Source organism: Ursus americanus, chromosome 26, assembly GCF_024610735.1.
Source record: "Ursus americanus isolate L20-20 chromosome 26, mUrsAme1.1.p, whole genome shotgun sequence".
Classification (NCBI taxonomy): Eukaryota; Metazoa; Chordata; class Mammalia; order Carnivora; family Ursidae; genus Ursus; species Ursus americanus.
Window position 1 is genome coordinate 17,017,430 of NC_142152.1, and position 17,811 is coordinate 17,035,240.

Below are 17,811 nucleotides of genomic sequence, written 5' to 3' on the forward strand. Positions count from 1 at the left end.
ATTTGGGGAGCTGTGAACCAAGAATCTTGGAAGAAGACCAAAAATATATCAGAAATATATATTTGGTTATCTGAGTGGCCAAATATATATTTATGTCTTACAAATCACAATATTGTACTAGTATAAGGATTATTGTGAAATCTGAATATTTTAAAGGGTCAGAAAGAAAATTTCTTGGCTGTTAGGTTAGGAATAAACTGTAGTGGGTTATATTAAATATGAAAACCTGTCAATGTTTAAAAAATGTTACAGAAAACTAAAATGAGGTGTTGATAAGGCCTTATTACTGGTGATTCTGTTAGTCCAGAGAGAATATTTTTCACTTGCAATAATGCAGATCTAGTTATGGTCTAATATACTTCTCGTTAATATAATTTTATCATCTTTGTATTCTCATAAAATTCCTCCAGCACTTAGCATATTCTGCCATATGTTAAAGTTATTTATATTTCTTTCTACTGTATATTCTAATATTCTTGAGGGCATGAACTGTTTCTTTATTTCTTCTAACATAATGTATTGCTTATATTAAATAATCAGAAAATGTTTTTTTAACAAAGAATAAAAACAAATTAGCAAGTAAAAAAAAGGAAGAAAATGTTGATTGTCTACATTTTATAGAAGAGAGTTGATAAAATCCTGAAACTATGAAATTCAGCATATTCCCCTTTACATAAGACAAAATTAGCTGTAATTTCTTTCTTGATGATGTAATGATCATATAACATCTGTTCTGGCTGATGGTCTTGAAATTTTGTAGTCATAATGCTTGTGGTCTCCATTGAAGAAATGTGCTTAATACATGTCAGCACAATGAACTTGGTCTAAGTTTATCGTCAAACGGTGTAAGTAATATTATTTAAAAATTGGAAGATCTGGAGTTGTTACATTTGATCACGTAGGAAAGTGCTTTGTAAATTAACACAGTTCATCGTAGTTAATAACAGTTATCTAAGTAGAGGGTCAAGAAGGAGTCTTCTGGCATGGTACCTATTTTGGCATTGACGCTGAACCCATGTTTATATTCAGAATCACTTTAAAATATTTTATGAGACAATCACTGGCCTAAAATAAGTTGATTGTGCTGAAGAGACATTTTAAGATGCTAATTTCATTGACTTGATTATCTTGTATGTTTCCAGTTGTATAGGCAAGGGTATAATAAATGTATTGGCTGGCAAGATTGGTTTCCTTATTTGTATGAAACATTAAAGAATTTGTGGTGCATGCCAGTTTGGAGTGGTTAATTGTTGTAATTATGGTAATTTCCAAAGGTGTTTAATGTTTAAATATTTCATTAAGTATTTTTCTTTACACTTTTTCTTTCCAGACAACCCATTTGTTGAAGTTAAACACCAATGAAATTACCGTTAAAATTTGTTTATATATAAATATATACATATGTGTGTGTGTGTGTGTGTGTGTTTACACACACACACACATACATATGCATATACACACACACACAGTTGATCCTTGAACTGCTCAGGGGCTAGGGGTGCCAACCCCCCTCACAGCTGAAAATCCACATATAATTTTTGACTCCCCCACAACATAACTACTAATAGCCTACTGTTGAAGCCTTACTGAGAACATAAACAGTCAACACATATTTTGTATATTACATGTATGAAAACTGTATTTTTACCACAGAGTAAGCTACAGAAAAAAACGTTATTAAGCAAATCATCAAGAAGAGAAAATACATTTATGTTACTGTACTGGGTTTATCAAAAAAAATCCATGTATAAGGGGACCTGCACAGTTCACACCCATGTTGTTTGGAGGTCGACTGTATATACTTATTTATTTCAGTAAACCCTTTATTTTGGATTTACAGAAAACTTGCAAAGGTATGAATATGTATTTTAAATTGTCCTGAGTGATAGTCCCTTAATTAGTATTTCTATGAAAGTTTAATATTTTTAATAAAAGATGTGCTTGCTTCTGATTTTTGTCCAATAGAAGAGTATTTGGTTGTAAAGTATATGTTTACGTGAAAGTAGGCTGTTTTAGTCCTTTTTTCTGAAATGCCACTCTCCCTCTGCTGTGAAACGACTGTCACTTACATGGAGAGCCGTGAAACATAAATGTGTATACGTGATTTATGTGCTGCATTTATGAGCATGAATAAACTTTATTGAATCAGGACTATGGTTAATTATAGATAGAATCAGGAATCTGCCTGGCCAAGTGTTCACAGTTTTATATTTTTATCAAATAAAGTAGTTTAAAATTGCATTTGCCAAGGTTTTATTTCCCTTTCCTCGCTTCCGTTGTAACTGAATGGTAACCTGAGAGAGGGGTTTGCAAGGACAGAGGGATACCACGTTTTATTGAATTGAAGATACTTTCAGTTTGTAACATACATCATTTTTTTTATGTCTCATTATGTCATATTATTTTATCTGTCATTAAGGAAAAAACCCACAGCCTTCTAAAACTATGATACAGTGCTAAGATGCCACCGATTACAGGATAGGTCGTCATTTCAGTGATGTTAAAATGAAGAAAAATGTGAATTTTAGATCTGTGCAAGATAGTCGTCGTCACTGTCACACGGTTATTTTATTTGGGGTATAACTAACTTAGGACCTCTAGCTTTTTTAGAAGTCAATGTGAGAATCATTTATTTGAACTGTGTGGCTTTTATGTGCAAATCCTGTTGGAGACATGTTCTAATGTGTCTCTTATTCTAAGAAGATAGGAGAATTTTCACTGGAAACAAATGGAGTGCTTTTCGGGGGTGGAAAAGAAAAAGCCATGCTCTGCTCCATGTAACTCGAGTCCTTGGCCTTGTGGCCTCCAGGAGCCGTTCCATTATGTTCCTTTTCTCCTGAAATTTTAATTTTTCTCTTTACTGATTATTTACTTTCCTAGGTTCTAATCTGAAAACACTTGGCTCAACCCTGATCCTTCCCCGAACTACAATAACCTTTCTCTCTTCTCCCAGACTACCCCCTGCTTCTTTCCCCGCAGTGCCCGAGTCACAGGCACTTTCTCACCTCCGTTATTTATACATCAGTGTTTTGCAGAAGATTTATGTCTCTGCTGTTTTGCTGAAACTGCTTTCCCCGAGGTCCCTAGTAGCCTTCTGATTTTCTAAAGCTGGTAACTTCTTTTTAGTGCATTTGTCCAAACTCATGTTTACGGCTCTCTCGCATTTGGCTCTCTCCGGCTCTCTCCTTCGCACACTGGCTGCAGTTTCTGTCTCTGTGCCAGTTTTATAATCCCATGGTGCCAGATTTTCTTCCTATTGCATCTACTGTATTATTACAAGAATACTGAAACACGAAAAAAATTCTCCATACATCTATCACTCTAGTGTATTATTAATTATTTCCACATTTTGAATATTTCCATCCTTGGCTTGATCACTTGCAAACCCTTTTTTATTTTATTTTTTTTACCTCGTTGTAATTTTGGTAGGCATATTGGGTTTTTGGAGGGTTTTTTGATAGGCATGTTGTTTTATTGTCTACCTTCACATGATATCAATTATCTTCTTGGGGTCCACATTGTCTTCCTTATTGTTACATTATAGGACAGTAACTTAGAGATTATAATGTTGATGCACTATAATTTTTTATATAGTATTTCTATTGTTGGACAATTGACTTGTCTCCAGATTCTTTGTGCTTTGTTTAAAAAACATTGGAGTAGAGCATATATTCATTCATATAACCTTTTGCTTCTGTTGTATTATTGACAAAAGATCCATTTCCAGGAGTGCCATTGGTGACAAGGGTGATGAGCATTTTGCTCAACATGACCTGTTTTTAAAGGTGTTACCCCAATTTACAACGCTGCAAGCAGTTTTAATTCAGGCTTACTAGTATCACCGATATAAGAATTATTTTCCTAATGTAGGTAAGGAAAGCATTTCTCTTCTTACATTTTAGGGCCTTTGGCTGAAACAAATTAATTTCATATGTATGGAAGTCTCAGAGATATGAGAAGCTCCTCAGCAGTCCATTCTTAGGTGCTACGGGGAAGGGGACACAGGTCTGGGTCCCTAAGGGAGAGAAGACAAATCCCAGGAAGACAAGAAGAGCAGATGTTTGGTGAACCAACGTTTGCCAGGCCATGCAGATACAACTTTTTCACATAAAAAGTTATCTTTGATACTGGTCGTCTTCTGGGTACAGGCCCTCTATCTAAATTATTTTAGGCAGTTAATGGAGAGGTAAAAGCAAAACAAAACAGAACTAAACCCCTCTTTCTGAGTCTGTAGGCCTTGATTGCCTTCAGCTCTAAATACTCGACATTAGTGGAGCCAAAGTGGGTTCCACTGCACTCCAGTGTCACCTTTGAAACTCCCCTGAGAGCTGTCGCAGTTCAGAGGGTGAGTTGGCAGATTGCTCCATCTCATTGGACCAGTCTGTGAGTCCTGACAGTAGGTCAGTTCAGTTAAACTGATGTCAGGAAAACAGTCAGGCTTGGAGTAAGAAGCAGTTTTGTGGAAACAAAAGAAAAAAACCGTGGTTAATTGGGGGAGACTGTCATCCCAGTTTCTAAGTTCTGAGAGTAGCCAGTTGAAATTTCCAGATGTTAGGCTTGAAGCATCTTCAGATAGAACAGGGGGAGGCAGTGGCATCCTGAAATAGATTTTCCTGGTTTGCAGGTGAATGTCTCTGCTGATCTTCCTGAGTGTCCTACACAGCAAGAGGCATGGAGATTTTCTGTACATGAACTGTTGTGGTGATTTCGCAATAGTTGATATCAAGTTGACCCACTTTAGCTTGCGTGGCTTCAGGGAAAGAGCACTGTTAGTTTTCTGTGATTCCAAGTCCGAAGTGTGGGAGAAAAATTGGAATTATTAGTTTGGAGAGTTGTGGCCAAATATTGGAAGGAACTATAAGAATTCAGAATCTAGTCCATTTTATAGGTAGCAAACAGAACCTTAAAAGCAATCAACAGCACTAGAATTTGATACCCACAAAGGTGTATTACTGAAGCATATTTTTTCTCTCTATAATCACCCCCCTATTTATCAACAGTAAATCTAATTTGTTTGCATTAAACTTGGCCTGGTTATTTATATAAGTGCAGCAAGAATAGTGATTGACTGTATAGACTCTTAATTTGCTTTGCTGGACTTTTTTTTATAAGGAACCTCAGATTAGACTTGTAAAAGTCTTTCAAAGCTAGGAAGCCAGGCCAATGACTTACCATCAAATTTAGCTTAATACCTATAGATTTGGATTAATTCCTTTCTTCTTGAGGTCCCCAAAGTATCCTGAGATTTTGTGCTTGCCAGGAAGTGACATTCTTTACTCACCTGGTAAGGCTGCCAGGAGCTCTGTTAGCAAGTATCGGTTGGATTTTTCCAGTGGGCTTTATTTAAGGCTTCAAAAAGTCAGCCTTATTTTCTTAAAGCTGTCTGGTCATATCTGAGTCTGTTTGTGTCTCTTTCAAACATGACTTCCCAGTCAAAGCCTGGGTAATATGACCAGTTTCCAAGTGTGTCCTGTTATAAGGAGAACAGATTCTTATTGAACTTATGGAAGTAACTATATTGCCATGAAAATAAGAATACTCACTAAGAGTTTTTGAACTCTGGAGGGATCAGGTAAGGAGAAAAAAATAAATTTTTTATCTTTGTTCACAAATATACATTTTACAAATTGCTGATAGCTTAAGAGAAAAAAAGTTTCCTTAAATCTGAAAAAACAAAACGTAAGAGAATGAGCAGTGTTTGAAACAAAAAGTAATAAAAATTAGAATTATTCTCACCCATTCATTCAGTCCCATGAAATTCATTCTTACTAATCTTGATCTTTCATTAGCAGTTTTATGAAGCTACCAGTTTCTTCATTAGAGTTCTGTAAATTCTTGCCCAGTCACCAGTATGATCTTAAAGTGATCAGAAACCTGTACTCTAGACTACTTGCCAGTCCTTCCCATGAATCTCTCTGAAGATGAAATGTCTTTGCAAAAGCATCAGAATAAAACAGTAGCTGTCTGTAAATGACAGAGACTTAAAAAGCTATGGTTAAAGGTCTAACAAGAGTTCATCATAATGATATTGACAAGGAAATTTGGTTATTTCTGTGACATACAACATTTTAAGATAATAACTAGACCTACAAGTGATAACATTATATTAGGACATATGAGTTTTTTTTAGGAATTTCATACAATTTCTAGAACACTTATATCAATAACCCTTACCTATACATTATAACCTAAGAACGTTTATCATCACTTATTTGACAGTGCTTCCCATGTAATTTAACACACCAGATAAGCCTAATTTGAGTAACACCTCTCTCTCTCTCTCTTTTTTTTTTCATAAAGAAAGAGAACACATCTTTTGAGATGTTGCAGGGCCCTCTGAAAAATCCTAAAGTTAGTTCAAGGTCAGAAAGACTTCATTTTGAATTTGATTTTTGGGAAGTTTGTCAAAACATCAAAAGCTTTGAACATTAGACTGAATAGGATCATGGATCAGTATGAACTAATGCTTAATTATCTATTTAACCAAAGTGCCAATAGAAGTTTTTAAAGGCAAATACAGAAGTTACACAGTGAATAAAACTTACCCCTTCACATTCAGAAGTTGGGTTTTCTTAAGTAATCAAAGACCTGGTAAAGGCAACACGAAGCACATTAAATTATTTTGGTAAGATACAAAATCTTTGCTTTCCAGGAAAATTTACTTAAAAGGTAAAGAAACTTTCTACCATCTGTTACCAACAGCAGACCAAAAAGTTCAAGAAAACCTTGTCTTTTTGGTGTGCCTGGGTGACTCAGTCGGTTAAGCGTCTACCTTCGCTCAGGTCATGATCCAGGGTTCTGGGATCGAGTCCCACATCGGGCTCCCTGCTCAGCGGGTAGCCTGCTACTCCCTCTGCTGCTCCCCGTGCTTGTGCTCTCTCGTGTGCATGCTCTCTCTCTGTCAAATAAATAAAATCTTAAAAAAAAAAAAAAAAGAACGAAAAAGAAAACCTGTCCTTTTAACAAAGAGATAACCACATTCTGATTTTGTTGATTTTGCACCAGGACTTTTGATATTAAAATTAATTTTTAATCCATTCCAGTCTTAGCCAGCTTGACCACACATAAAATTTCTTTCCCAAGATTCCTTTTCCATAAACCTGCAACTTTTATTTTTTATCTCTATTCAGATTTTGACTATATTTTTTCCTCTTTTCCTTCTGAAATGACCAGCTTTTCTCTAGGACAGAATTACTTTCTTTTCCCTCAACAAAATGCATCTCTACCCCTCGTACCTTTGCTTACCAAAAACACACATCTTACTTTGCTTGCATACAGAGATATTTCCCTAGTTATTTCTAGTAGCTTTATTTATCTATATTAGAATTTCCAACCCTTAAAAAGTTAATTTCTAATGAAAATTAAGAAGTGGACAGTTGTGTGTTCCTGGAAAATTTATGAGTAACATTTTATAATTTCTAGAATTATAAGCTGCCTCATAATACAGTCTTTCAGTGTGGCAGAAGACATGCTTAACAACACCCAAATTTATCTTTAGTTTCTCTGTAATAAGCCAAAAATAAAAAAACCTGTAACTAATGTTCAGTATTTTATCTTATTTGGAAATAATCTAGATATTGAGTGAATTTCCATCATTTAACTTAATTTAGCAAAACTATTGGTGGAAGTTACCAAAGATTTGGGAAATTGTTTTTAAGTAGACATACCATAAAACATAATTATTGCTGAAAAGTTCACCTAAAAACTCTTGCCCCACTTACATCTATTTAATTCACTTGTTTTTAACAATCATATTTAGATTACTTATGAAGATTTCATGAGCGATTAAATTAGCCATCATATTCAGTTATTTTTCTTGATGGCAAATTTTAACAGCTGTAACATGAGCTTATTTGACTTTTAGTAAAGCTAGGTAGAATAAAAGTATTATACTTAATGCTGATAACTTTAAAGACACAGGTCTGTATTAATTGAACCGACAAACTTAAACTAGCTCTCAACAAAATTACCCTAGATCATGTGAACTTAAAAGACATTTGGGTTAGTTCCTATCATATTTCTGAGATTTAGAAATACTTAATTTATAGGCACTTACGTGTCTTAGGCTAGTTAAGTAGAGCTCTTTACAAATTAATTTTGTCAATACCATCTGGTGGTGGAAGAATATCATATATATATATATATATATATATATATATATATATATATATAACATACATTCATAGACATACATAAACACACACATGCAAACAGAGATCTTCCTGCAGCTTCTGTTCTAAAATTTTAGTTATGAATCAGGTATAATACAAAACTCACGAGTTTATAAATAACTGTCTCTGGCAGAGGAGCAAGTTAAGGTTATCCACTTAAGTGGTTAAAGCTGTTTACTAATATTTGTGGAGAAGACTTGTTTGTTTTTAAAGATTTATTTATTTTAGAGAGAGAGGAAGAGTGTGCATGTGAGTGCGGAGGGTAGGGACAGAGAGGGCAGAGGGAGAGAGACAATGTCAAGTAAACTCCCTGGCAAGTGTGGAGCCTGACATGGGGCTCGATCCCACAACCCTGAGATCATAACCAGAGCCAAAATCAAGAGTCAGAGGCCCAATTGACTGAGCCACCCGGGTGCCTCACATAGAGAAGGATTTTAAGATTTATATTTGTCCATGAGAAGTAATTTCACGGAGGCTGTGCGGTAGGTTGGGCAAGAGCGCCTTTGTTGCAATTTGTATTTTAAAAATCACACACGTTTGCCCCCTTCATTTTAGGAGATTGTGGACTGTGTTTAGTTATCTACTGGGGTGTTTACATTTTAAAGACAACGGTAAGATTTACATTTTCAAGGGACAGGGAAAGAATGTACATTTTCACCTAGTTTGGGATATCTTTGTCTTTCATCAGAAGCCTGGAGTAATTACTATTTAAGTTTTTACTGTTCCTCACGTGCAGGACAATTGTGCTTGTAGTGTCTTTGTGTTTTGCACCATCTGCTAATGTCTGAAGGCAAACAGGAAAGGATCTGAGTGGGTTTTGAGTTGCTCTCAGAGTTAAGCTTTTGGTTCTCTCAAGATGCAAGTTGTAAATCAAGAATTATTGCTGTTCACCCTTTTTCTCTCGCATTCCTGCAAGGGTATCTTCAAAGGATTGGGTAGCTACTTCCATTGTAATAGTTAGAGGTTAACTAACCTAGCTAAGCATGTTATTTTGAATTTGTCTTTTTAAACTAGGGAGAAAGTGCCCTACTGAGGTGGAAATTAAAAGATTTCTGTGTCCTGGAGCTTCAGGGGTTAGTGAAGTATGCCTTTGAAAAGTCTATAAAGTGTTCAGCAGAGGCCTTCAGATGCTCTCCTTTCTGTGTGCACAATTTAACCTTGAACCAGTTTAACCTTGAACCAGTTCACCTTAGAGAGGAAAGCCTCTACGAATGTTTCTATTAGCCCCTGAGTATCAGCCCCCAGCTGAGACATTTCTTGGTCATTCGCGGGAGGCCTGGGAGAATTTGGGGCCATCTGGTTTGTTTTTTTGTGTGTGTGAAGTCCCCCCCCCATCCTCCCCAGGGGGCCCTGGCCTGTCTGATAATTACAGTATAATTGTGGGTGGGAAGAACACTTCATAGCAGCTAAACAAGGTCCTTGTTGAGTGGAGCTTGAATGGCCATTTGCCTTTTTAATTTCTCTTTAAATTTGGTTGGATCTTCTGAAAGTGGAATTAGATGGGCTTTATGATTTAAAAGATGTTCCTATTCATGGGACATGAATTCTTTGTGGTTGGGGGGACCTAGGATATATCCACAAAGGATCTTACATAGGAAGGCCTGAAGCTGGCAGAGCCTAATTCTAGAGCCCAGCAGAGCGAGCCTTACTGTAGTCTGGGTGCTTCTGCTAAATTCACTTCCTGGCTTGCAGCATTCCCATGAGTACTGTGGGCCTAGAGATTAGGCTGGAGAGCTCTTTGTAAATCTTCAGGGAAAGGGAAGCTAAAATAGGCAATTGGGTGTTTAAGGGATTTTTTTTTGAGGAGGGAAGAAGGATTTGGGAGCTAAGGGAATTTGCTGAGGAGATGGGGCTGGATTTTAAGATAGAGAATTTATGTTGGGTGCGGATGCCAGTTTTGGTACTAAGTCTAATTTCTGTTCTTTCATCTTATTAAGGCAGACTTTAAAGTTAGCCATTATATTCCTTTGTGGTCTCTTATTAATTTTGTCTTTCTGTAGAATGAGAGGGCTCTAAACATTTTTTTCTTTCACATATAGCCAGTTCAATATGGACATTGACAGGTAGGATCTTATCTTAATCTCAGTAGTGACACAAACCAGTAAGACTTTTTATGGCTTAACGATGGAAACAAGGGGTGTCCCAAAAGAGGATGCAAAAGATGCAACCCTTACCAGATCCAGAAAATTCTTTCTCTGAGTTAGCCTAGGAAAGGGAAGACCTTCTGTGTCACAGGCAGTAAGAATGGTATAGTGGAAGAAGCAAGACCTGGGAATTTGTGACATGGGGCAGCACTGTCAGAATGGGACATTTCTAGCACTGACAGGACAGTGAAGGTTGAGAAGACAAAGTCCCCTTATGAGCCAGGACCCTGTATGACAAAGCCCTAAAACCTGGCATGGCTGGACAAAGAGGGTGCTGCTTGTGACTTTGTGTCTTGGAATCCTAGTCTGTTTGACTGGTCACCAGTTGCACATCAGTACCTGCACATTTTGGATGGTGGAGACCAGAGAGAACATTCTCACTGGTCACAAAGGCAAGCTCTCAGGGCTTAGCGCGAGATGAAAGGACAACCTCAACTGGTTTTTACACAGGGCTCCCATAGCTAAGTTTGTCTAAACAGACCCTGGTCTGGTGAGAACTGTGAACTTACCGTTCTGTGAGGCTGGCTTGAACAACAGGCTTATGAGACCTATGCCTGCATTCTGCCCGATGGTTTTTCTTCTTATTACAAACAATGCGGAAGACAGAGATAAAAGAAACCAGTGATCATCTCTAAGAGGAAGGGGGTCAAAAGAAAATAAGAGTACTCATAACAAATCATTACTGGAGTTGCTATACCCAAGGAACTAATTCACACAGAATTCATATTTTCTCCTGCTGATTTGAATTTAGGGGGAAAAAAAGACTCTTACTACTCTCACTTCCACATGACCCTGCAGGCAGAGACCCCGGGGGACTGGTGCAGTAAGAATCCTTACTTTCTTCGGGATCCTGTCAGCTTCAGCAGCCCCAGAATATGTAATGTCCAGCCAGTGGAGAGCCCTACTTTGGGTGCCAAAACTGCAGGGGAGGAAATTTTTTCCTTTTTCCCTTCTAGATTCTTTGGCTGGTCTAATAATTAAATGGACATTAGACAGACGAACAGGAGAAAAGCAAATTTAATTGTGTATGTTTAAGAGCCGTGAGTACATGAGAGGTTCCCTGGCAGGCAGGGAATTGGGGCTTAGATTCCATTCTTATGAGCTCAGGAGAAGGGAACAGGGGTCTAGGGTCCTCAAGGGAGGGAAGACAAATCCCAGGAAGATGAGAAGAGCAGATGTTTGGTGAACAAATGTTTACCAGGCCATGCAGATAAGTCTTTCTGATATAAAACATTATCTTTGCTCTTAGCTCCCTTCCTAGTACAGGGCCTCTATGAAACTCTTTCAGATAGGTAAGGGATAGGTGAAAAAAACAAAAAGACAACAACAAAACCCCCCAACTTTTCCTGAATCTTTAGGCTTTGATTGCTTTCATTCACATGGCAAAGTGGCATTATTTTGGGGTCCCATATTCTGCCCCCCTTCACTGAATAGTTATAAGTATACAAACTGTTACTGTGGTAATTTGATAGTTCTAAAATGGTGACTACTTCACTTTTGCTTTAATGTGTATTTCTTGATTGTTAATGAGGGTGAACACTTCCACATATGTTTAATATTGAATTTGTATTTTTTTAAAATTGATGTCAGTGTTTTATATCCCAGTTCTCTATCTTGTAATCTAGTACAAAAGACATAACAGAGATCCCTGTCTTAGACGGTAGAATTTCCAGATTGTCATCTTTTTAGACCATACGTGCGGAGGTATTGCTGCTTGTTCAGTCTGGTGGCTTTTGCCAGTGAGATACTTTACATTCTTACAAATCTAATGTGAAATGGACTTTTTCTCTCCTTGTTCTGTAGAAATTTGCAGGAAAATGTAGTACTCTTCCCTTGTTTTAACTGACCAGTTTTGTTTAGTAGTACAAGTTATTCTCTTACATGGAAAAATTTGAGGAAAATTTTGTTGTTGAATTGTTCCTAGTATTTTTTTCTGCCTTTTCTTTTGGAACTTTTTTAACAGGTAAGATAAAACTTAAGTAATTTAGATACCCTGTGATAATTCTGGCCAATGAAAAATGGCTCTCGAGAACTTGGTGATGGTCTTGACATCGACAGTAATTCAGAGACACATCCTGCTATTTCTGCCTTAACTACTTGCTGAGTAGTCTGGTTTCCCAGGTAGTTTAAGTTGATTTTGTTGTAGATGTTGATTGATGTTGTTTGTTGATTTGGTCATTCAATAAGTTACCTTAGGGGGACTCCGATCTCTCTCTGCTGTGCTAGTGTCACAGCTGAGTGAATTTTTGCTGTAATCTATGCACCGGCCACATACTTAAATCCTTCTTGAATATCTCACTCCTTGAACTTACCTTTCACTTACTGTTACCTTTCTTTTACCGTCTTGAATTCTGGCATTTCCTAGAGTTCCATCCATGGTTGCTGTCTTCTTCTATGCATTCTCTTTTGTGAGCTCAGCCCTCTTCCTCTTAACCTATTTCAGACCCACCTTAAAGCACACCTCAAGCCCTGTCTCCCATGAATAGCCGGAGACCCATATTTTCAACTCCTTTCTCGACTCTGCTTCAACAGCAGATTGGCCTGGTGTGGTAAGCGCCTGGCCAACAATGTCAGTGAGTAAAAGCAGGCCTCAGGGTAAGAAAAAATATTTTCCTACACTAGGAAAAACAGCAGAGTAAGTGGAGTGATAAATGGCGTTGACATAGGCTCAGGGTCGGGAAGACAGAGCTGCGGACAGCGGGCAGGGGAGCTCGCAGGCCCCATGCAGGCTCCTTAGGTCCAGCCGTTCGATGCTTTGTGGGAATGTGGGCCCAAGTTTACCAGATCTCCCAGGGTTTTTTTTTTTTTTTTTTTTTTTTAAAGAAAAACTGTAAATGAGGATTTGCTCGTTAAACAGGCTGAATTTTAAAGGATGGGTTGAATTTTTTAAAACACTGCGTGGGCCAAAAAAAATATGTCTGTGGACCAAGTTCGGTATATAGGCTCCGAGTTTATAAGCTCTTTCTGAAAAGGCGCTTTATATGTTCTGTGCTGTTATCAAGCACTCCCCTGTCCATCTCCCATTCTTCCCTTCTGTCTCTGTTCACCTAATGGGAGAATCGTCCACCCAGTTATTTAAGTGAGGAACTTCCAAATCATCATTGACACCTTCTTACCTCATTGCTTCTTTATTTCGGAGAGAGATCTGGGTCAAGGGAAAAGCTTTTTATGAATGAAGGGAGATTTGGACTTGTTAATAGGCAAAAGGGACAAAGCCAAAGGGAGGGGATAATGGACAGAGCCCGGGACGTTCACTGGGCGGGGGGATCCAGGGTGAGAATCCAGCTGTCGGACCTACATGATCTGCTGTGATCTATCCTTCATTACTTTATTTCCCGATGATTTTATTTTAACCAAAAACACTTGTTTTTTCTTTTTTTGTGTGCAGATATCGTATTTCCTTGAATTTCTTGAGGAAATTTATTATCCTTTTAGAAACATGTTCTTTGTTTTTTCATTTTAACTCTCTTTTCTTTGGCATTCTTGAATTCGATGTTTCTTTCCATGTTGCTGATTTTTCCAGGGTGGATAGTGATTGTGTAGGGGAGGTAAAACTTTACCTAACTTTAGGGTCTCTGGCTGGGCCTGAGAATTAAGTTGACATGAGACAAATTAGAAAAGCATATATATATATATATATATATATATTTTTTTTTTTTTAAACATGTACATGGGAGCTTTAGTAGGAAAATGAAGACCTGAAGAACTGTTGGGGCCTGTTTCTACATTAGGTTGTGGAAAAGAAACTAAAATGTATGGGGAGGCTAAAGTAAGATAATAGGCTTTATTTTGAAAAGATTTGTTTGTACAGATTCTTCTCAGCCTCCACTCCCTATCTCTGGTGATCAGAATGTCCTTTTCTTCCAGGTACAGGGATGGGAGTTTGCATATGGGAGTTTTATCTCGTGTTCTCAGGAAGAAGAGGGGAGGTCAGTGTGCCTTTTGTGCACTTGTGGTTTTCTTAAGTCCAAAAAGTCAGTATACCAAATCGGCATGTTTTGGGGTGTCATGTTTTAAACTCCCTTGGTGGTTCCTCATAGATTTATTTGTAGTAAATGACAGAGCCGGAAGGTTGAATTCAGCATTTGTCGTAGAGGCTCTGTCCACCTGGTGGTGTGTGTGGGCGGGCAAGCCGTAGTGGTGGGGTGTTTGCCATAAGCTGTGTGGGTTACTTGTCTTCTGAGTGCAGGTGAGCTTCGTTGTTAGTCGTGGAACGTCGTCTAGCTTCTCTGGGGTGTAGAATCCAGCTGTGAGACCTACGTGATCTGCTGTGATCTACCCTTCATTACTTTTATTTCCTAAAGATCACTGTGAGTGTTTCTCATGGCTTTAATCCAGGGGCTAATACCCCCCAATACGTTCTCATGGGGAAGGGACCGATGCAGGTGTCATGTTCTTTAATGACCCGCCTCACCATCCAAGGTGTATTTCTGCTGACTCTAGTTTGTTAGGTTTCCTGCAGTCTCCTAGGAACATTTATTTGGAGGTCCATCCTCTTGTTTCTAACGGGTCTTTCAGTTCTGTTGGATTCCATTTTCAGTCAGCTTCAGTATGCTTTCTATTTCTTACACTTTGTCACTACTCTGATCTGCCAGTGCCATCTGTACTGGGATTTCCTGTGATTTCTGTGCATTTATTTGTGTTTTTATATTTCTTACAAAATTTGAGATGGGAGGAAGGTCAAAAGGTAAATTTGTGAGTTATTAGCAGTTTTGAGCCAGAACTCTCTTTTTATACAGTTTCACCTTTCTGTTTCTGCTCATGCAGTTTTCCCTCAGTCCCCTCTCCGTCGACAGACATCGAATGTAGTTTGCCATTTACTTTTGGTATGTTTATGGCATTGCTCATAAGATTCTTGGGTTTGGAAGGTTTTTGCCCCATCGTTCTGCCTGGGAAGTACTATTAGGGTAACTTACAGCTCAGTAGCTCAGTCTCATGCCTAGGTTCAAAATTGGGATCCTGTACCACGTAGTAGCCACGTCACTTTCAGCTTCCCCGACCCTCCTGAGAATTGTGGGCAATAGTAGTATGTGCCCCTTAACGGTGTTGTGAACAGTTAGATGGGATAGACATGGTCAAACACTTGCGACACTTTAGTAAGTTCTGAAATACTGTGAGCTGAATTAAAAAGGTCAGCCGAATAAGATCTGACCTCGACGTCTCTGCTGTGGTATGGCCTTCTCTGTTTTGCCCAGTTTCCTTCCTGCTCTCCTGCCCCTTCTCCAGACCCCAAGTTAGAACTCCTGTTCCCCTGTTCTTGCCGCAGCATTTTGTCATACTGGTACTGTGGTGCCCTTCTCTCAAGTCTGCTTCTATTTTAGTCAGTGGGGAGTGTCTCAGTCACTAGGTGTGGTCTTCTGGTAGGCTAGTGATGCCCTTGTTTTCCTAGGTAAACTGAATTAAATTAAGGTGTTTCTTTCTTTGTATGACCAAAACCTTTAAAACTCGTAGTGGGATTCTCATTTTGCCCAGCATATCAGTCAAGACTCTAGAAAAACAGAATCGATAGGAATACACACCTGTGCATATACATGTATATATATTATACATATATTTACAGTGTATTTTCCCCTGGTTTGAGAAATAATCAACACACATCACGGTATAAGCTTAAGGCGCACAGCATGGTGGTTGATTTACATATATTGTGAAATGATTGCCATAACAGGGTAGCTAATGCCCATTTTCTCATGTAGGTAACAGTAAAAAGAAAGAAAAAAAGGAAACAGAATGTTTTCCTTGTGATGAGATCTCTTAGGATTTATTTTCTGAACAACCTCCCCTTATATCATACAGAGGTGTTACCTGTAGTCATCATGTTGTACATTTCAGCCCTAGTACTTACGTATCTTATAACTGGAAGATTGGAAGATTGTACCTTTTGACCACTTTCCTCCAAGTTCACCCCCCCCCAGCCTCTGATAACTACAAGTCTGATTTCTTTTTCTATGAATTCAGTTTTGTTTTGTTTTAGATGTCATACATAAACGAGATCATACAGTATTTGTCTTTCTCTGTCTGACTTATTTCGCTTAGCATAATGCCTTCAAGGTCCATCCATGTTATTGCATGTAATAGGATTTCTTCCTTTTTATGGCTGAGTAATATTCCCTTGTATATACACACTGCAGTTTGGAGGGACACTTAGGTTTATTTGAAAGAAGTGGCTCATGTATTTGTGGGGTCTACAGGTCTGAAATCTGTGGGGTAAACCAGCAGGCTGAAAACTAGGGCAGAAGTTAATGCTGATGGTTTGAGGAATTATTATTCTTTAGGAAACTTCAGTCTTTGGGATTAATGCCTTCAGCTAATTGGATGGGGCCTTCCCACATTATCGGGGGTAATCTCTTTTACTTGAAGTCAACTGATTATAGCTGTTAATCACATCTACAGAATACTTTCACAGCAACACCTAAATTAGTGTTTGATTAAATAACTGAGCACTGTGTAGCCACTATGAAACTATCACTCCTAATGTAGGCTTAACCAGTATAGAAAGACACCATGTGGTCGGTTAAGCATTCTGTCAATGGATTTGAGGCCACCAGTGCTGATGTCATCAAACATCCAATTGAATATTTATGCTTCAAGTTCTTAACAATTCTGTTTTCAGTGGCAGTAGAGCACGTACAGTGATGGTGAGGTCTGTGCATGTTTATCCAAATTATCGGAGAAGGCTGTTCTCTCCCATGTTGAGTAGTTATAAATATGACATTTATGATTTGAGCCTGTTTCCTTCGTGCTTATTTTTAGTGAAAAGATCTGTATATTGGCTGAATTTCAAAAGAACCTGGTTATTTAGAATTCAGGCCAAATGCACAGTTGTTACTGTAGAGAGGATAGCAAACATTGCCTTCTGATTATTCAGTGTTCTCTAAAGGAAAGAATGACAAATTCGTGTAGCAAAATTATGGCTTAATAAATTCAGTGACTGGTAGACTGATACACTTAGGGCATACCCTTGAGAATGAAAGCGAATGCTTTCCCCGGCCTACTGCTAGTGTGGGTCCCAGCACTTCGTTTTGTCTCTTACCCAGGGTAATTGCTTTTTACATAAGGAAAGATTGTTACCTCCGCTTAAAATAGAAATCTCTTCTATGGGCTCTGGAATTGCTCTTTTTAAAATAATGCTGTTAGAAAGCAAATAAAAAGCATTAGAGGTGAATCAGGTAGAACTGTCACTTGATGTCTCTATGTGACTTACGATTCGTTTTAAGGATTTTGTACATATTCCTACCCATATAAAATATAGACCATAAGAGTCTAAGTTCTGAACACTATTTATGACATTTAAGATCAAGAAAAATACATTATATCTTTGATGCCAAGTTTAAAATGCACAGCTTGGGATTTTTCCACGTTGTTGAAGTGTGTGACCTTACGGTGTAAAGTGACTTTGGCTTTGACTGTGGTTCCTTAGGGAGCACCTCCCTTGAACCTCCGGCCAGGTCAGCTGAGCAAATGGTGGGTGACACCAGTGTTGATCACTATTAGAG

The 17,811-nt window shown here is 38.1% G+C and overlaps 1 protein-coding gene across 6 annotated transcripts in view; it reads left to right on the top strand.

Annotated features, from left to right (window-relative positions):
* Window positions 1–17,811, top strand: part of SIPA1L1 (signal induced proliferation associated 1 like 1) — a 371,151-nt gene that overhangs the window by 155,777 nt on the left and 197,563 nt on the right. The window lies entirely within an intron of this gene.